Below are 23,068 nucleotides of genomic sequence, written 5' to 3' on the forward strand. Positions count from 1 at the left end.
TGGCCGGAAATCACCAAATTTCTTAAAAGCAAGTTTTAAGTTACCCAACCCGTCCTTGAACACACCCGGTTAGTTTAGAACACGTTTTTATGACAAGAAATGCAAGAAAATCACTAAAAACGGGTGCTAAACCAAGTGTCCAAACACACCAAGATCTTGTACAAACTCGGTTTTAACAAGGAAAAGAGCCTTAGCTCTGATACCACTTGTAGGTCCCTCGGAGGTTGAGGTTAAACCTTATCCCTGTTATATTTAACACTCTAGCAAGTGCGGAATTCAAGCTAGAATGCAAACCGATAGTTTATATGAAAGCACAAGCAACAAAGAGAAAGAGTAGACACGCAAGATATCAAAGTTTTCTCTTGTATTTCAGTGGACACGGTTACAGCCCTTGACCAAACTGAAAATGCTCTCTACAAGACTTGGTTCACTCACATACACTGTCTAACTACTTTCTAAGGACTAACTGTGAAATGAACCCATACATGGTATATGTATACCCATAACAGATTGCATGCTCGAAGGATAAGATAGTCTGGTCGAAAGATCATCTATCGACCAGAAACCTACCGAAGGATCCATACATACCTTGAAGGATGATATATCCTTCGAGGTCCATCTGTATCCATCGAAGGTTGTCTTTCGAGGTCATCGAAGGATATAAATATCCTTCGATCACATCCTTCGAAGCAAACAAAATTACATACTTAGTGTTGACTGTTTGGCCAAGTCAAACCAGGAGGATGGTTGACTTGGTCAAACTTACAGTCAAACACATATACAAACCAAACACAAGACGTAAACAAGAGTAACAAAAGACATCGTTTTATAACATTACAAAATACAGACAAAGTACAGACACAAATGCACCAACAGTACACAACAAACTTTAGGATTTACGGAAATACCCTTAGGTACCCTATTAAGGATTTATAGTGGTACTTTGGGTATTCGTCCAGAGTTGTAACTTGCGCCTTGTACTTCGTTTCCTTGGAAGAAACGGGTACTTAGAATTTCGTGGAAAACGCCAGAGATCACAAAATGGAAGAATTTTGGGGGTAGTCTGATCTTCAAGGAATACGGTTCCCTGATTGTCGGTATTTGTCACACCCCCAAAATACCACATGCAGGATCCCCCGCGGGACGTGTGACGTACCAGGATCTAGCCAACCAATCACATTGAACTCATAACAAGATTTCAAAACAAAAACATTCATTCATTAAAATAAAGTGTTACAAAACGTTAATAATAATTCAGCATGTTCAGCGGAAGCATAAATCGTTAGTTAAATATTTCATAAACCAAGTGTATGAAAACCATTAAACTTGTCTCGTGATTCCATGTATCTCGACCCATGACCACTCCAGCATCCCAGACAGCAAGTTCCAACAACATGTACCTATGGGCCTACAAGCATGCAGAAAAGTGTATCAGACAACGCTGGTGAGTTCAAAGTTTTGTTAACGCGTTTAGTTACCAGATATGAGTTTAAAACATTTCAGAGATTTGATGTTGTTAATAACTCGATTACCGCAGATGGCTACAAGATGTATTTGCCCAACCCCAATGTCTCTATCAAAACATCGGCCATGCTTTAAGGAAATTAGTTCACGCCCGTCCTCCCCGGTACGGTGTGAGGGTGCCAAACCTAATAGCGCTATCAACTAATAACCTCGTTGCCTCCCCGGCAACTGTCGGTAGATGTAAGGGGTCTTATATGATAGAAATTGAGTAATAAAAAGCATCCCATTGACCTGACGTTCCTCCCCGGAACGTTACCCGATATCCCTCCCTGGGATGCATGCTTGAAAAAGAGCAGTGTACTCACCTTGGTTTGCTCGGTTTATGATTATGTACTTCTACGCGTTAAATGTTTGGTCCGTTACACGCAACCTAATGTATGATAAATGTAAGTACGTATGTGGGTGGGATCATGCAATACCCTAATGTATCCAAACAACCCCATGTCTAATGCAATAATTTTAAGCATGAAGTTACACACAATGCACATCGAATTACACTTATTTTATATTTCTAGATAATAGGCCACAACCAACATGTATTAAATAAAATAATCAATCCATTTACTATTGAATTAACATACATATAGTTTAATAACTTAACTATCTGTGTATGCTAAATTAATTCCATAACATACATATTTTAGATTAATAAAACAACTAGCATATTCATTCAATTGATCCGATGAACATTCAGTCAATTAATTCAATGTTCATGTTCAATATAATATATCACACATGCCTACGGTTAGAGTTAACATATGTAGGCCTTTGTTTATTTTATATTCGGACAATTACACTCGGCCATAAGAGTAATAACTACAACCCCCCCCCCCTCATTTAATAAATATACCTATCATACACACATAGGCATATACGGATGTATATATACATGAAAAGAATATATTCAACAACTTATTAAAATCTGACTTCATGGCATGACACCACTCTCTGGTTTGGTAAAATAACAATAATTGAACCCACAAAATCTAAGAAAGCTCTCAACTCCATGATGCTACATCATGTTTCTCGAGCTGTAAAAATTTGACATTTAAATACTGGATATTATTCAAAACAGTTATTCAATTAACTCCTCAAATGGCCGGCCCACCATATTGAATGTTTTATATTACACATGTTCGGATCCTAATAAATGAATATGTTCAGACTATATCAATTACCATTCACCTTAAAGTCAAACAAAGGAATTTCATGCCACACAAGTTCTGTCAACACAAGTTCCAATGATTATAAAACAAACAATAACCTCAGACCATAGCCCAACATACAATCTCTAACTTATTTATTGCCTTATTATTTAAACATAACAGAACATGCATAAGGGCGGCCCACTAAAATCAAGTCTACGGCCCATGTGACTACAAGTGCAAGTTTTGATTCTTGAATTTCCACATCTAGATCCGATGACTAAACACCCCTATTTCATTAATCAATAACCCATGTTGTTCGGGATTAATTTTAATGAGTAACACACGTTATTTATCAAGGGTTTCACAAATCGTATTATGCCAAGCGTATAACATCACGCAAAACATATCCAGACGCAACACTCGTATCGATCATAACAATCATTGACATCTAGAATTAAATCCTATTGCACTAACCTGGTTAGATGATGAATAGAATAGCTTGGCACGATAGAGAGTCTCGTGAGAACGGAGGGGCTGCCATCGATGCCAAAAGGAGAGGAGGAGAAAGTGTTAAGGGTTTGATGCATGTTGGTAATAACTAGATTATGAAAACCACCAACACCCTATTTGTATGTGTGCGATCACAACAAGAACCGGCCACACCCTTGGGCCATGAGGTCTTTGGGCTGCGCATTCAGGATCCAAAACAAAAAGGGTTTCGGCCAAGATAAAACATGGAACAATGATGTGTGGCCCAAGTGTGGCACGTAAACCCATAATCATAAACTAATAATCAAACGTGTTATATTCAAGTAACGTACGTCGCAAGACAAAGGATCAGTACAGCGAAAGGATTCCGGAGATTACGAGTTGTCATAGTATTGTAGGGGATATGTTGTTTATACATGCAACCACATAAATACATTGCAATGTGAATAAAAGATTTATTTATAAACAATGGTATCAACTGTTTCATGGACCTTGACAACAAAAGAGAATAATACATAAGGCTTGATTATTTCTAAACGGTGTTGTCTTCTAGTCGGTCAGATGCTCATCCCTGTGCTGGATTTGCATTAGCAAGCTTTGGGCAGTTTCATCGGAAATGACCCATCTCGCCACAGTTGTAGCAAGAACCTGGTGGAAAACGAGCTTGAGCAGGATTGTTGTCAGCTTGATTTGGTGCAACTGCAGCTCGGCAAACTCTTGCTGTATGACCTATAAGTCCACAAATTTGGCATTTGCGGCACTTCACACTAGCATGATGATGAAGGTTACATTGGTTGCACAAGGGTGTAGTTCCGTTGTATGGCTTCCTAGCAGGGGGTTGAGCTGGTTGGTTGGGGCCAGCCAGATCATTGTGAGCAACCATGGCGAAGTTCTGGGAAGCCTTTCGCTTCTTTGACTTCTTAGGGGATCCAGTCTGTTCATCTTTGGGTTTCGATTCCTCGATTGGTTTCTTATCACCTTTTCGGGAAAGTTTACCTTTCCTGATCTGGGATTCAGTCAAGGTAGCAGATAGCTCGATGGCCTGTCTAACTGTAGTGGGATTACTACCAGTCACAATGTCTTGTACTGAGTCAAGGGAGGCCATCAATGTATTCTTCGATTGCCTTTTCCAAAGGCGTGACCATATTTGGGCATAGCAGACTAACTCCTCATAACGGTCCGTGTAGGCTCGATGCTCACCGCTATCTTGCTTAAGATCATCGAATTCCCTTTCCAAGGCCCTGATCTCGTGACGAGGACAAAATTCCTTCATCATCAGAGCTCGAAGCTCTTCCCACGATTGAGCCAATGCTACATTGGCACCCCTATCTCTCATCACACCATTCCACCATGTCAAAGCTCGTTTCTCAAAGACACTAGATGCGAAATCTACCTTTCGCTCATTTGGACATTGAACATGCCTGAAGGTGCTCTCTAGACTCTCGAACCATTGCAGAAGTGCTATCGCTCCTTGAGACCCAGAAAACTTTGATGGCTTAGCTGAGTTTAACGTCTTGAAGTTGCAGGGAGTATTATTGTTGTTGAGAGCTTGGTTATATTGAGCAACGATGTTTGGGATTGCAGCAGTCATTTGCTGTGTAATGACAGCTGCCAACTCCTCAATAGGTACCTGATTTTCGCGTCGGGGAGGCATTCTAAGAAAACAAGAGAGAAAACAGATGAAATGGCATTGGGTAAGAATAGGATTTTGCAATTACTGACCAAAATCATGGGTGATGGTCATTTGTTTGAACCACGAAGCAAACAAACGACACACAAAGGCTGAATCAAAGTAAATAGGTCCTCATAATGTATCGCGAAGACATGCTCGCCTATAAGTGGACACTCACCCCAAGAGTTCCCAGGTAAGAGTGACTGGTCCGATACTGCGGATTTGTACGAACACTCTAGCCTTAGACAGAAAGCTCAGGGTACAGGCACCCACCCTTCCAGTTTGCACGTGTTCACATTATGTAGCCCCAAACTTTGACGAGAATTTGAAAACATTGAAGGTTCGAAACCTTATAATAAATCATCCTAGAACAGACGATTAGTTTTCAAAGCAGATTCGAATTTTGTGTTCTTATTGTGGTTGCTGCCTAAAGATAGGCAACGGTATTGTTTTATGACTAAACGCAAGTAAACTCGCGTTAGGGTCCTAAGAAAGTTATAGTCTAGGTCAAAGCATTACTAATAACCTAGTTCCCTATAACCATTGGCTCTGATACCAACTTTTCTGTCACACCCCGACCACGTAAAATAACAAAACGTGGCGGAAACGTCGGGGAGTGTTGTAACAGAATCATTGTTTCATAACCATGGATTAAACAATTTCGTTTTATTGAATTAAATATATTACATTACATTGAATTAGAAACAAAACATGAACAAATAGACTTTCATTATTATTAAGTCACTAAGGCCTCGTCCATTTCTATGTGAGCGTACACAAATATAATCATCAAACATCATCAACTATGGTACCTGAAACACATGTGAAAATACATCAGCATAAAAATGCCGGCGTGTACATAGGTTTTATATGAGTGTCAAATTTATGGCTCGTTTTACATGTTGCAATACTTATTTAAAAACGTTGTCTTGAAAAGAATAGTATTACGACATAATTAACCAACTCAAATCAAGTTGGTTATAATTGATAAAACCTCGTAGCCATGATTCTTAACTCCAAAACATTTGTTTATATAAGCCCAAGTTGTAAATCGTTTTTGAAATAAAACTCGAATGGAATATATATATAAAGATAGAAAAACCTTGTAATATAACTTTGTTTAGATAACCTTGCCCAAGTTATCTAGATAACGCAACGATATATAATGTATTAAAAGCACTTATATATAGGAAGTACCAGCGACGTATCCACCATACTTTCAACACATTACACCCGCCCCATTACCTAATCACTTCCCTAACCTAACGGTTCAAACAGTATCAAACGGTTCATATAATCAACGGTTACAAACGGTTCACACAATCAAATGGTTACAAACGGTTCACATAATCAAATGGTTACAAACGGTTCACATAATCAAATGGTTACAAATGGTTCACATAATCAAACGGTTACAAATGTTTCACATAATCAAACAGTTACAAACGGTTCAAAATGTAAAACAATGTGTCCATATGCTGGATGAGCATATGCAACAAAATGTATTGTAAAACAATGTGCTAGCATGCTAAGTGAACATACATAGCAAAACATAATGAAATCATGTACTAATAGTGTACTAATGAACATAGCAAGTATATAGTATGAAAACATGGAAAACACGAAAGTAACAAGTAGGCACATGTGTTCCACCCCAAAACAGTTTGAAAACAGTAAAAGAGTGGAGTATGTACTCACTTGAGGATGCTTAGGAGTCTTGACTAACAACCAAGCAAAGCTAGAGGGATCACGGAAATCAAACGGCACCTAATATAGGGAACTACATTAATAACCGGACCTAAATCGGAAGATCGGATAGGATGAGGTTTCATAAACCAAATGAGTATTGGAACTTGTTGGGATTGAACCCTGCCAAAGGAACATATAATAAAAGCCAAAACTGGATCAGGGCAGTGGATCCAGAATAAGCAGATGTTTGGTTGCAAGTCTCTCCCCTTGAAAGTGGTTTCAACATCTGCTGACCTCCTATCTGTTGATCTTGCAAACTGCTGACCTACAACTGCTGATTAAGTCAAAGTCTGATTGAAGAACTAAAGCTCTGCTGCTCAATCTACTGCCTTGATTCAAGCACTGCTGATCATGACAAGTACTGATGGGTTCACAGCAGTAGAATGATGCAGCAGCAGTTTTATTCATCCCATGTAATGTAATGCAATATCAGTAGTTAGCAAAGCAGTAGTTGTATAGATCAGTAGATAGAGTTTGTTAGGTTGTTAAATGTCACTTTCATGGTGACGTCAGCTGAGATGCTTCAGTGGTTTGGATTGTCTATAAATGTAACAGCACTCTGTACTGTTACATTTGATCGTTTTGAGTGAGTTCTTCTCCTCAATTCAATCCTTTCATCTTGTACGACCAACCTTGGGGTATCAGGCTGAGGGGGAGTTTAGTTATGTAAGCATGCTTTTAATCTTTTGATTTTCATTGTAATCATTCAACTTAATGAGAAAGCATGTGTTTACCAAACTATTCTCTTCTTTGATTGTGTTTACAAAGTTTGTATCCATTTCCGCTGCACTTTACATTGTTTTATATTCATTGATTTGTCAAATTCTTACAAACAAGCACAATCATGACAACCTCCGATCCTAACAATTGGTATCAGAGCCCAAACAATCAAATTCGATCTAACAATTTATTTGACATAACAGTTCAACTCAAAATTCATTGATACTAAGGTTGATTGTATTTAGTTGAAAAACAGAGCAACGAGAAATCATATTCAAAATGATGAATCTGATACTCTGTAAAACAACCAAGATGTCATAAGATTCACAAATTTCAAAATAACAAGTGTTTTCATGCTCAAATCACTCATAGTTTTCAGATCTGACAACATGTCTGGCAACTATGTATGACTATCTTCATTCAAAATTGATTTCAACTGTTGTTATGAAATTTGTGATGATTTCATCATATTTTATACTAAAGTATGTACCTCAGATTAACGAAACCTATGTTCATATAAACATTAGTGTTCTGCTAACATAGAAAGAGGGAAATAAAGCTTTAGTCAAAATTTCTTATGTGCCAAAAGGCAGGTCGAGAATCCTCAAAAGGACCAAATCAACTTTGTCAAAACACATTAAGAAAATAAAGGGGACAAAACAGTCAAAATCGTACATAATGTGAGATTTGGTAATAAAACATGTACAAATGTGGCCAGTGAGTATTCCTGTACTTATGAATAAGAAGGGTAAAAAGGGAAGAAGAAAATGAACAAAACTCAAAAGTGTGTTTATCTCAAAACTTTTGAAGCCAAAAGAAAAGGAGTATAAACATAAAACACTTATGAGTCCAAAGTTGGGTAAAACAATGGTAATCATGCAACTGTGTGCATTTATCAATACATGAATTGTTCAGGTAACAATGGCATCTCCAGTGATTGGCCTTAAAAGAAGAATTTACAATCAATTGACAAGAAAATGACCCTAAACAATGGTCAAAATAACATGAGAATGATATGATCATGTTCTTATTTGAAAAGCTGTCAGATCCGTTTGATGTTATTTTCAAAACATCCTTTAACTACTTTTTAAGGTGTTTTTCTCAAATAAAACCGGATATATTACTTCATTTTTTTTCTGAATAATATATTTTGGACTTTTACTCATTTTTTATAGTAAAAGCTTCCTCACCGGTCAGGATGTAATTTCCTTATTTTTGTGTGAAATTACTATCCCTAAATCTGATCAAAAGGAAATGGCACACATGTCAAGGTCATGTTAAGCTCAAGTTTGTTTGTCACCGATCAAAAATTGATTACAAATTGATTTTGAACTACTGAGATACTCATGTTCTAATTCAAATAATTAGACACAAATTGAGTAGCCTTAGTAGAAAAGTCTTCATCATCTGGGATGCTGAACCACTGTCAGGAATAATGAACATGTGGCAAAGCCTTGAACAAAGATTTCTGAGATAACTGCTGGCAATTTAAACTTGAGAATTTACATCCAAAATGTAAAGTGTTGAGTATAGCATTTTCAGCAGAATAACAGATGTTGAACATGAGATTGTGTTTACACAAAATCAATACCCACATCTAAACAAGCAGATGCTAAAATTATTTGTCAAAAGTCAAAACACTGCTGCACAAACAGTTGTTATACAAATGACCTTCATTATTGCTTTCTACCACTGTTGTACCTTAAATGTTGTTGTGCCTCAACATCTGCTCTCTAAAGTCTGTCCACTGCTGAAAGTCAACCACTGCTCCTTGAAAATCTTGAAAAACACTGATGTTCAAAATCATTGTTCTATCCACTGATATACTATCCACTGATAGTAAAAATCATCCACTGCCTCATTTTGTTACCGTTGTAACTACTGATGGTTGATCCATCAGTGGCTGTCAAAACAACTGTCCTCCATTATTTACTCTTTCATCAGGTGTTGACACGTGGTCAGCTTTTTAATCGTCAGATCGTTATAACCGCTGCCACATCAGCATTCACTTTTTCCTCTACAGAACCCCTTTTCAACGCCTAAACAGGGTTCACTGTCGAATTGAATTCTTAAAAATTCTCTTCTCAAAGCAGTTTCCAATCCATTCCATCAGATTTCTCCACAAACTCATCTTCGATCCTCATCTTCAAAATGACAAAATCGAAATCATCCGCAAAAACTTTGAAAGGGGCCTCTCAAAAGGCTACCTCCACAGAAATCCCACACAAACCGTCTCATAATCTACTGGGTCTTCTCGGCAACATCAATACATTTGATTCCATCCTCGATATGATCAACGCATCAAAGTACAAAACTTTGTTAACCATTGATGCACCCATTTACCTGCAAACTCAGAGAGAGTTTTGGAAAAATTGTACCCTTGAAAAACAAGGAGAAGATGTCATAGCCATTAACTCTACTCTGCAGAAGAAAGCAGTCCGAATCACACCGCAATCCATATCAGAAGTCTTTCAGCTCGATGATCAGGAAGGTAACCTTTCTTTCCCTAAAAACGAGTTAAAATTGACTTCATTGAGCGAGGGTATGCAGACACAATGATGAAGAGGGATACCTTACAAAAAGGTTTCTTCCCTTCTGCAACACGATTTCTATTCCATACCCTCCTCATGTGTGTTTCAAATAAAACCACTTCTTTTAATGAAATACCATTGAAGATTCAAAATCTGGGATATGCTATTCTTCAAAAAGAAAACTTTAATTATTCCCAGGTAATCTTTAATGATTTGGTTAACAATGTTGAAACAAAATCATTTTTACTGTTTCCAAGATTTTTGAGTTATTATTTTGAGAAAAAATTCAGTAAAGATGATCTTGCGGTAATAAATCAAGGTGACTCTTTTCAGATAAAAAGCTTAACTGCTGAAACATTTACAAGAATGTCAACACCTTGCAAAACACAAGCAGAGGTGCCTGAGCAGACTTTAGCAGCAAACACTGCTCCTCAGGTGTCACACCCCGACCACGTAAAACAACAAAACGTGGCGGAAACGTCGGGGAGTGTTGTAACAGAATCATTGTTTCACAACCATGGATTAAATAGTTTTGTTTTATTGAATTATTGAATTCAATGTTTTGGTACAATTTATAATAAAACAAATAATTGTTTCTCAGTTTTAAGTCGCTAAGGCACAAGTCCATCCTATAAGTAGCGTGCATCAACAATCATCACATAGCAGTACCTGAAACATATATGAAAATATGGTACGTCAGTATAAAAATGCCTGTGAGTAACATAGGATTTTGTGTATTAGATTCATAGCTTTAGATAATATGAGAAAAGGTTTTATGTTTTTCAAAATAGCCATGAATCTAATGTAAAAGTTTTGTTTCTGAAAATGTGTCGTTTTGGAAAACGGGTTTATAGTATAGACAAAAATATACTTTGGTTTTGAAAAGTTTGTACAAATAGTATATCATAGTATACTTTAGTTTTGAAATAGTTAAATGGATAGTATATCAAAATATACTTTAGTAATTAAAATAATAGTTTCGGTAGTATATCTCAAGTATACTTTGGTTTAAGAATAAAAGTATTGGTAGTATATCAAATTATACTTTGGTTTGTAAATAGCATATCAACTATGCTTTGGTTAAAAGTAGCATATCAACTATGCTTTAGATAGTATATCAAAATATACTTTAGTTTAAAATAACAAAGTTGGTAGTATATCAAACTATACTTTGGTAAACAGTAGCATATCAAACTATGCTTTGGTAAATAACAAAGTAGTATGTTAAAACATATGTTGGATTTTGTACTTAGTATATCAAAATATACTTTGGTAGATCACATCTGAGAGTACATCAGACTGTACTTTTGTAGTATATCAACATATACAAAGAAAGTGTGATTTGGTATTCATTCAAGCCTTAGTGTATCAAACTACACTTTGGAGACTATAGAAATACCACGAAGGCAATTTCTATTTGGTTAAAATTTGGTTTCTGACATTCCATACAACAGGAATGGGGTGTCTAGTCCTATAGCGCTATATCATACTACCAATCGGCTGGGTGAATGTGTACAAATGGTACAATCCAACAATTTGTTTATTAAGTTTTGGAAAATCAGTGTTTAACCCATAGGTAATTGTTTAATTTGTCAAAAGAATATGTATTAAGCATGTGTAATCATATAGTTTAAAAATCAGGAAAATAACAGATAGGCATATATGTTTCACCCCAAAACAATTGAAAACAGTAAAAGAGGGGACTATGTACTCACTTGAGATTGCAAGTATCCTTGATTAAGTGTCCTACCCAAGCTCGGGAAATCAAGGAATCAAGTGGCACCTAGTATGGATCACTATGTTAAACAATCGGATCCTAAATCGGGAGATAGGATAGAATGAAGTTCTATAAATCAAATGAGTATTGCAACTCATATGGTATGATTTAATAGAGCTAGCATTCTGATTTGGAAGTTTACCTAAGTGCTTTTGACCCGTTTCGACCCATTATGGTAGTATAAGCCACTATAATGCGTCGTTTGCGTAAAACTAGGTTCGGATGGTTAACTATGTGCTATGTCAAGTCTTACATGCCCAATTATCCCTAAACATGTTACTAATTCAGATTATATGTCAAAAATATGTTCACATAATCAAAATATGGATTTTAGCTTCAAAAGGGCATTTTGGTCATTTCCTATGGGCATACAAGCTAACTAGCATACGACTAACCAATCCTATGTGATCATAAGGTATAACCTCAGTGGTTATTCCCTATGCAACTATGATCACTAACTAAGCTTGGTCGGATCTTAAAGATCGACCAAATGGGTCGGGTTCGAAAGGCTAAGCGGTTGTTTAGACCGCTTACCTTACGACCCTAAATAAGCACTAATCTAATAGTGTCGAGTTAAACATGTCAAAACATGTCTAACCTACTGATTTGGTATCAAAACAAAGTGTTTTGATACCCTAAAGTAGTTCCGAGGCAAAATGCGTGCTAAAACGCATTTTGACCGAAACTTTGACTCGACACTATAACTAGCTAACGTGGTAATCAGCAGCTATAATCACGAAGGATTATAACTATCGTGACTACAATCATGTTTCAAAGTTCAATTGAACTTTGACTTGACCAATTGATGGTGAAAACCGAAAGTCAAACTGTTGGCCAAACTATTTGACTTTCTGCTTAGACATAAAGAACAAGCATGAAAGAAGACTTACAAAGGGTCCTAGCTATCTTTTCTACAAAGAATAAAGTTCCAAGCAGATTAGAAAGCTCCCAAATCAGATAAGAGATGAGAAATGAGAGGAATGAGCAAAGAATTGAGGAGTTTGGCCAACTATTTATACTTGTTGATGATCAACAAGATCATGACAAGTGGTTTGTTTAGCCATTAAGCAATGAATCACAACCATACAAGTGTTAGGAGCACGTGCAAAGCCTTGGAGAGGTGGTAACTTGGCTACCACACAAAGAAATTGCAAGATTGGCCCCTGAATTTACAAACTGATGCTGAAAACAAACTTTCTGCCCAGATGTGATCGTCGCGTAGCGCGACGGCATAGGCAGGGGATGGTCGCGCTACGCTACCATGTGTCTGATTCAGCAAGTTTCAAATAATTACAGTTTTGGTCCCTGCACGTGTTTAAAGCCTTTTTCGATGCGTTTAAACCCCGTTAACCTCATTTCAAGGCTCTAAAATGAAGTTAAAGTATAGGGGACTCAAAACATGCTCGAAAACATCTCGGATGTCGGTTCGTTTGGTCGTACGGTCACGTTGTTCGGTTAATTACGACGGAACTCAAACGGACGAAAAGTCGATCCAAATTAAGCGACGAATGGAATTTTTGCATGCCGATCACTAAAATAAAATTATTTTAGTGTGTACAAAAATTTTGGATGTCCAGCTGTGGTCAGAACGTAAGATATGCGCGAAAATGCAAACTTATGTCGTTTTTGACACTTTTAGTACCTGTAAGATCATATAAGCATGTTTTCGCACACCGAACCTATCAAAGCTTATTTCTAAGCTATGTTTAGGTTATATATGGTATGTTTAGCTTATGATCAAGTTCTGGACTATTCGTTACCTTACGAATCGGTATAGTTTCGCAGTTTGACGCAAATAGTCCCTGCGATTGAATAAACTTGTTTTTGCCATACCAAACCTTCCAAAACTTATTTTTAAGTTATGTAAAGGTCATTTAAAGTATGTTAAGCCTATTTCACTATTCCGGAGTGTTTGTCGCACTAAACTGATTACGTTTACGCACCAGTGCGCATATAACTTTCAAGAAAGCGATTTAAAGCTCGGAATTGAACAAGAATTGATATGTGCAAAGGATACACATATTTATACAAACCCCAGGTATGAAACACAATGTTTCATAGGTTTGGCATTTGTTTGGTGTTCGTGGTGACACAGGTGTCACATCAGGTATCTGCTGCTGAGCCCACTGCTCAAGGTGATCATGGTAGCCAAACAACTGCCTTGAAACCCACACCTAAAATCACCAAAAAGCCACAGAAAAAGAAAAATCATAAACCCCCAAACCCATCAAAAAGGCAACTCTGGAGGATGAGATACCAGAGCAACTGTCTGTGACAACACAAAAGTCACAACAAACCACTGCTGCTACTTCCTCACAGCAGTTGGTAAAAATATCTCAAACCCTAGCCGAAACTCCTCCTGTCTCTTCACAAAAAGAACAGGTTGTACAATAAGGTCACCACATCATGATGCTCTGGAAGCACTCGTTTCCATCATCCACAGCCCAATACCCGGGGCAATTTCGCTTTCTAAACCTACCTTCACATCCTCAATTCCCCCAAACACCAAACTACTGTTGGATGCAATTGATCTGAACCTGGCACAAACCAGTCCTTCTCAATCACCTGTCCATGAGAATATACCTCAACAAAAGACTGGGCCTGATGTATCAATCTTTGCTAACCCACCAACACACCCTGAGGAGGTTACACCCCTTGAGTTACAAGTAACTCTTGGTGGTAATCCAAGTGAAGCAGCCACTACAAGTGTTGAACCTACAGGTTTACACTTGGACAGTGGTTACATCAATAAGTCTTCCTTGGAGGTAATTCCTTCCATAACACCTCTGTTATCTGCTAGTGAGTTTGTATTAACCAGTGTTGAAGGAAGAAGACCCCAGTACCAAGAAAAAGGGGCATCAGTTGTTGATGTTTGGAGTACACTCCCTACCTCAACATCTGATAAAACCACTGCTAGTGGGAAATCAGATGATCCCATTAAATTGGGTGATGGTTTAAAGTACCAGGAATTGACGAACAGAGTTGAAAAACTGGATACCACTGTTGTAGAAATCAAAGACATGCTGCATCAGTTGTTGACAGTTCAAATGGTACAATCCACTGCTATTCCACCTCAAGCACCTACTCCACCACCAGCAGATGTTACAAATGAGCTCTGGAATCTTTTTCAACCATTTCTCCACCAACAACACCAGATGGCTGAGCAGCAGCATGAAAAACATGTTCAAGAGCTCAAAAATGCAATGGAGTCTAGGTTCCAGGATACAAACGATGACATCAAGGCTATCAAGGCCCATCTGTTGACAACCACTGGCACTACTCCTCCGACAGTTCTTTTCATTGATGAAATCCCCTCAGATAATGCCAAAAAGGGGGAGAAAATTAAGGAGTGGATAAAGAAAAGGATTGATAATGGGCTATATCTTAATACAGAAAAAAGATGCAATGCTTAGAGAAATTCCCTTGCCAGATGGTAGTAAGAAGGTTAATGTTACCCAGAATGCACTTGATGATGCTGTCATAAGTGTAAAAAGGGATAGAGCGGCAAAGGATTTGTCAAGGTGGAATGAGGAGAAAAGAGCCTTCATGAAGCTGAATGCGCAGGGTTGTTCTGGTGAAAAGGATGATCAAAATCCTGCTCCAAAAAGAAATCTTACTAGAAAAGTAAGGAAACCCAAGTCCACACCATCCAGTCTTCCAAAGCATACTCCAAAACCACCATCCAAAAGCCACCAACATCAAACCTCCATCCAAACAGTTGCTGAAACTTCTGTTGTATCAACATCTGCTGGTATCTCAGTTGTTACAACAACTGCTCCCACTACAACACACACCACTTTAACACACACCACTACCACTGCCTTACCACCACCAACAACAATGTCTCCACCATCAGTTCCTGCCTTAAAGCAGAAGACAGCATATGTTACAACATCTGTTGTAATGACAACAGTGGTTGAAACACCAGTTGTTTCAACAACTGTTAGTCAGTCACAAACCACTGCCACTCAAATCACCTCCACTGTTCCACCCAAAACATCATTTGCCTCTCCTAAAATAAAAAGGAGAAGGGTTATCATATCAGATGATGATTCTCCATCACCACCACCAACAGCTTCAAAATCCCAAACACTTGTCACAGTTTCAAAACCTATTCCTCTCTCTTCAACTCAAATTCAAAAGCCATTACCTCCTACAGGTGTTGTGTTTCCTTTAGAACTCATAGCAGTTAGAGATGAAATCAAATCTTTCTACTATGAGGATAACCCTGCCAAAAAAAGCTTGCCTTCAGTTAGAGGATATCCAAGGCCAAACAACATTGAAGAATATTTGGAAATCAAAGCCAAGCAAGCAGAGGATATCGTTAACAAAAACAAACAAGGGAAATCTGATAGGGAATTTCAGCAAAACTATCAGTTTCTTCTTACACAGGTCAGATCAATGGAACAATTTGCCAAAAATGTTAGTCAACAAATTTCAGAAAGGGCAGATGAGTCCCTAAGAAAAGACTACATTGAAAATATCATGACCTACAAGAAATACAAGGGGGAGAAACACATGTACAAAAACTGGACCATTCCTGAGCTTGAAAAAGAAGTAGCCAGGATTCATGAAATGATCAAAGATAATGTTCAGCAGACTCCCCCTGAAAAATTCAAATAGGTTGAAGCTGACAAAGCCTTAGAGTTGAAGAGAATGAAGGAGGAGCTGATAATTGCTGAATATGGGTCAAGGAACTCTGTGTTAAAGTGGGGAGAAGCTAGGGTCAGGGCCACCTATAAAAGGTTGGAGGAACTTAGGAAGAAAGATCCGACAGCTCCACAAAAGCCTGACTACTCCAAAGCAGAGGTCTCAAAAAGGCCACCAAAGCTGCAAGTCAAAAGAACCATTGCTCCTACTGGTGCTGCCATCTATAAAAGAAGGAGTCAAAAACAATTGGATGCTGAAACAATTCAAGAGTTAATTGCTGGAGATGACCTTGTGAAAGAAGGCATACAAAAAATGATTAAAGAAGCTCTTGAGTTGGACCAATCTGCAAGTACTGCTCAACCATTCATGAATAGGCCAACATCACCAAACTCCTCTTCAAATAAAAATCTCCCAAGAAACCCATCAGGCTCAAAAGTACTAAAGTGGAAAACTGATAAACAGACCCACGTATTGACTATGTTCAGGTCTGATGGCGAAGTGAAGAAACTAACAAGGGAACAAGCTCTTGGCCTGAGTCTTGAAGATTTGCAGGATATCCTTGATCTTCCACTTAGCAGGGATGATGATGATACATATGTCTTAACTTTTGAATTGCAATTCAAATGGAAAATAAGGGAACTGTTGTTGAGGCAATAAAGATCTACAATAATGAAGAGTTTTGGCATTATATGTTCCAGGGGGAGATTGTTGGGATTGAACCCTGTCAAAGGAACAGATAATAAAAGCCAAAACTGGATCAGGGCAGTGGATCCAGAATAAGCAGATGTTTGGTTGCAAGTCTCTCCCCTTGAAAGTGGTTTCAACATCTGCTGACCTCCTATCTACTGATCTTGCAAACTGCTGACCTACAACTGTTGATCAAGTCAAAGTCTGATTGAAGAACTAAAGCTCTGCTGCTCAATCTACTGCCTTGATTCAAGCACTGCTGATCATGACAAGTACTGCTGGGTTCACAGCAGTAGAATGACGCAGCAGCAGTTTTATTCATCCCATGTAATGTAATGCAATATCAGTAGTTAGCAAAGCAGTAGTTGTATAGATCAGTAGATATAGTTTGTTAGGTTGTTAGATGTCACTTTCATGGTGGCGTCAGCTGAGATGCTTCAGTGGTTTGGATTGTCTATAAATGTAACAACACTCTGTACTGTTACATTTGATCGTTTTGAGTGAGTTCTTCTCCTCAATTCAATCCTTTCATCTTGTACAACCAACCTTGGGGTATCAGGCTGAGGGGGAGTTTAGTTATGTAAGCATGCTTGTAATCTTTTGATTTTCATTGTAATCATTCAACATAATGAGAAAGCATGTGTTTATCAAACTATTCTCTTCTTTGATTGTGTTTACAAAGTTTGTATCTATTTCCGCTGCACTTTACATTGTTTTATATTCATTCATTTGTCAAATTCTTACAAACAAGCACAATCATGACAGCCTCCGATCCTAACAGAACTCATGTGACTTGGTTTAACAAAGCCTACATACTAAAACGAAACCTAACCTAAGTGCTTACGACCCATTTAGGTAGCTTATGCTACTTTAACGCGTCGTTCGCGTAAAACGCGTTCGGAACGCCAAACTAGTCCTATGACAAGTATTATATGCCTAAACATGTTTAATTATGTTGCATAATCAGTTAAGTGACAAAAGTTTGGGTTACATATGCTTAAATATTAATTACGCATAAAAAGGGCATTTTGGTCATTTTCCTAAGCCATAGAAACTACCTATCATACAACTACTTAAATGAAGTAACGATAATGTATAACCTCAGAATGTTATTCCCTATACAACTATGGTCACCTAATGTGTTTGGTCAGATCCTAATGATCAACCAAACGGGTCGGGTTCGAAAGTCTAAGCGGTTGTTTAGACCGCTTACCTTACGACCCTATATAAGCACTAAACCTAAAGTGACGAGCTAAACATGTTGAAACATGTTTAACTAAGTTAGAAAACATGTTTTGATATCAAAACAAACGGTTTTGATACCCAAGAGTAGTTTGGTTACAAAATACGCATGAACACGCATTTTGGCCAAAACTACGACTCGTCACTACACCTAATCAACGTGGTAATCAGTAGGTATAATCACTAGGGACTATAACCATCGGGATTACGCTCATGTTGCGAAGTTCAAACGAACTTCGTGTTGACCATAAACTGGTCAATGCAGAAAGTCAAACACAGTTTGACTTTCGCGATAAAAATGTAAAAGAATGAAAGAATACTTACAACGGGTCCAAGAACGGAAGTTTGATTCCAAATATCCTCAGGTATGAAGTGATAATCACCTCAACTTAGAGGAATTTCATAATCAAATGTGGGTTTGCAATGAAGAGGGTGAGGGGTATTTATAGATTTTGTAGAGCCGTTAAGATCGTTCCTCGTAAAACGAGCTTCAATCTCAGCCGTACACCTCATGCCCACTGATTTACAAAACCATGGGAGCCCCTAGAATTGTCTAAAACCATTTGCAAGAATGGGATCAAGCTGGAAATAGCTGGAATCAACTTTCTGCTGGTCTGGGGATGCTTTATGGACCGTATATGGTCCCTTACAGTCCGTAAGGACCTCTGGTGCTAGCAGAAACTTTCACAAAATGGTAGAACAGGCCCCTGTGACTCCGAACTTGATTTTTGATGTGTTTTAACACGTTTAAGCCCCGTTAACCTCACTTTAAGGATTCAAAATGAAGTTAAAGTATAGGGAACTTAAAATATGCTAGAAAATATGACGGATGTCGGTTCGTTTGGTCATACGGTTGCGTTGTTCGGTTAATTACGACGGAAGTCGTAACGACGCAAAAACGATCCAAATTGCGCGACGAATGGAATTTTATCATGTCAAACACTAAAATAAAATATTTTAATGCTTACATAAATTTTTGGATGTTCAGATATATTCAGAACGTAAAATATGCTCGAAAATGCAAACTTGTGCACTTTTTGACGCTTTTAGTCCCTCTTGATCAAGAAAGTTTATTTTTGCGCACCAAACACCTCAAAGTCTATTTCTAAGCTATATAAAGGATATTTAGGGCATATTTAACTTATGATCAAGTTCCGGAATGTTCGTTACAGTACAAATCGGCATACTTTCACAGTTTGTCGAAATTAGTCCCTGTAAGCGAATAAACTTGATTTCGCCACACCCAACCTTCCAAAACTTATTTCTAAGATATGTAAAGGCTATTTAAGGTATGCTAAGCCTATGTCACTGTTCCGGAGTGTTTGTTGCAATAAACTGGTTATATTTACGCATCAGATCGAGAATAACCTTCCAGAAAGCGATTTAAAGCCCGAAATCAAACAAGAACTGATATGTGCAAACGATACACATATTTTTACAAATCCCAAGTATGAAACACAATACTTCATTGATTTGATATTTGTTTGATGGTCGCAGTGACACAGGTGTCACAATACATCCATGTAACTTGTTTGGTTCTAGTTGTTTTTATAATTTCATACAAATCTACGTATATGTGCATACATATTATGTTCTTTTTTGTAACACCCGCATCCCAGGTTAAGCTTTGGGGAGTATTACGCGTCGGATATACAGAACACATAGTAATTAGAGAATTCACAATGGAAGATTCTGAACTTTTATTAAAGAGCATTATACATCTCTCATATTAGACAATAATATCTGTTTAACTATACTAGAGATCTAAACCTTCAGCGGCCCTCTAGACCTCTATCTCTTCGTATGTTAGACTCAATGTCTGCAGTTCCTGCAATCACATGGCACCTAAGATGTGTGCCAAAAAAATATTTGGGACTCAGCATAAACTGGTGAGTTCATGAAAATAAATGATTTTATTCAAAACATATATATATCGACTATAACATCAATCAGATATAATCATGGCAAACATATAAGAACAGAGTAAGCACTTATGTTCACATAACCAGGCTATGTATACAAACTCTACTGGCTAAATCAGATACATACAATCAGCCCTCAATCATCCTATCAATTATTGCCACATATCACAGATGCTATACATAGTCGATTCCATTGTTATTACCAGTCAGAGAGAACATCACATCCCGTTTTAGAAACGATTCAGAGGAAGTCATCTTGCTAGCTTATAGTTCTTGAGTCTTCAGATAATTAAGCTTCTTGTAAGTCTATAGTCCTGGTTCTAAGCCTTCTAATATTTAAGCATCTACTTGTAATTCTGAATCTTCTGGTAATTAAGCATCTATTTTGACAGTAAGTTTATAGTTTTAAGCTTTCTAGTAGTTAAAAATTTAGTTTAACAGAGTAGAATATGTATTAGTGTAAAACCAATTCAAACCTAATGACGGTTACGAGATCAGAACCATAACGTAAGTTAACAAAGTATAGCCTTATTCAGGGAGCACTTTGGCATTCGTTAGTTGGTTCTCTGATCGATCGGAAAGAATATCGTATGTGTGATTATTGGCTAGAACACCAACGTATAGAGAGAAGAAGAGAAGGATTGAGCAAAGAAAAATTAATCCTAAGCTTCCTATTTATAAGTAAGGAATATGGCTTTCTTTTTTAAGAAGTTTCATATATACCTTCCCTAGATATTAGCCCAAGTTGTTATCTACCCAGATATACCTTCTTTATATATATATATATATATATATATATATATATAAATCTTTCTTATACGTTATCTACCTCATATATTTATTTAGATGTTCAGTTATTCAACTTACTTAACCGTTTTGTTGTTAAACTTAGCCGCTAAATTGATTAATTTACTTTAACTATTTAACTAAGTAACTTACTTAACCGATTAATTAATTAACTTATTAACTTACTTAACCGATTGATTAACTAACTTACTTAGCTTACTTAGATGTTAAGTTTCATTTCCTGTTAAGTTTCCTTAGCTATTAAGTTTACTTAATTACTATGCTTTCTTAACCGTTAGGTTTTCTTAATCGCTAAATTTTCTAGTTTAGCAGCCCCCTGGTTATAAACTCTAATTTCTAGATATACCAAAATGTGATATGGATTAGTGTAAGGAACCAAATCAAACTTTAACGATAATCACGAGATAAAACCTCAATGTAGTTAACAAAGTATAGCTTTATTCAGGCAGTACTTTGACATCCCTTGATTGGTTTTAGATCTATCAGACAGGGTATCGTTTCGGTTATTAGGGTTTCGCACACGGGAATCAGGACAACAAAACTGGAGAAAGAGATTTAGAAATTGAATATGAGCAGTTTGGAATGCCCAAGAACAACTATATTTATAGCTGGAATTCGACGTCGTCGCGTCACGCAACCAACTCAACATTCCCCCATCGCGTCACGTGGCGGGGTGGGCTAGGGCTTAGGTGGCATGAGTCACCCCAATAAAATTACCACATGGCGACACATAGCAACACGTGGCATACGGGGAATCTGGACCCACCACGCTACGCGACGATCCTTTAAGGATCTCGTCGCATCACGTGACGATGACCTAAACTTGGTTTTCTCGTTTTCGTGCTGCTTCTCATCGTACGTGTTCGGGGTTTTGATTATGAATTGTTGTGTGACCTTTTGAGGGTTGCTACATTTTTTATGGATATACATACATATATATATATATATATATACATACATATATATATATATATATTGTTATGTATATACACATATGCATATTACGAATTTACATACATGTGACTTGTTTCATTTTCATTAATTTCATAATTTTTATACGAATCTACTTGTGAGCATGCATAATATACTATATCATGTTAATATACACATAGGTAACCATTTCTGAATATAATACACAAATGTATTAAAGTCTGTACACATGTGTATAAACTAACAGTTGTGTATCTTGTATAAACTGATAATTAGCGAGACTGTACATATGTGTATAAACTAACATATGTGTATCTTATATAAACTGATAGTTAGCGAGACTTTACACATTTGTATAAACTAACATTTGTGTTTCTTGTATAAACTGTACTAGCGAGACTGTACACATGTGTATACACTAACAGTTTGTTTAAAAATCAACATTTATTTAATTCTGATGCTTTTTTTTCTTTTTAATACTCATATCACGTGTTTTTCTAATTCTACACTTTGTGTTATATACTGCATCTACTACTATTTTCATTATTTTTAAAAAAATTTCATTTAATAATTTATGTTATAACACTTTTATACAATTTATACTCTTATGTAATTTATTGTTTAACTAACATAAGCAACATGAAATCTATATCAATACACAGATGTATACTTTAGTAATATATATATATATATATATATATGTATAACACGTATTAAATTTATGTTACCCCACGCAATACAAGCAAACTTAAACTGATTACAACTTCATTAACTGGTGAATCGATATATTATTTCACGACCGAAATACATGCAGATGCTCCAACTTTTTTATAACACAAATAGAAATGTTGTTACTCTTTTCATTAAATAATAGTTAGACAATTGATTAATCATGTTTATACTATATAGCCACTTATGTAGTATTGCACTTTGTCCAAAACACTGACTTTTGTACCAATACATAAACGTAGGATTGAGTGATAGCCATATGTATAATGAGGGTTCTAACATACTGTGTCTTATACAAGCTAAAATCTCCAACAACAAAGTACACAAACAATACATAAACAAAAAGATACTTATCTAAAACAAAACATTTAGTTAAATAAATACACAACCAAATAATCAAAAGTATAACATCGTCTAAAACAAAGTACCAGCAAGATAAACAAAAGTCTGACAACTTCTAAACCAAAAAACCAACATTTTCTTAACCTATT

The sequence above is a fragment of the Helianthus annuus genome, chromosome 7 (genome assembly GCF_002127325.2).
Source record: "Helianthus annuus cultivar XRQ/B chromosome 7, HanXRQr2.0-SUNRISE, whole genome shotgun sequence".
Taxonomy (NCBI): domain Eukaryota; kingdom Viridiplantae; phylum Streptophyta; class Magnoliopsida; order Asterales; family Asteraceae; genus Helianthus; species Helianthus annuus.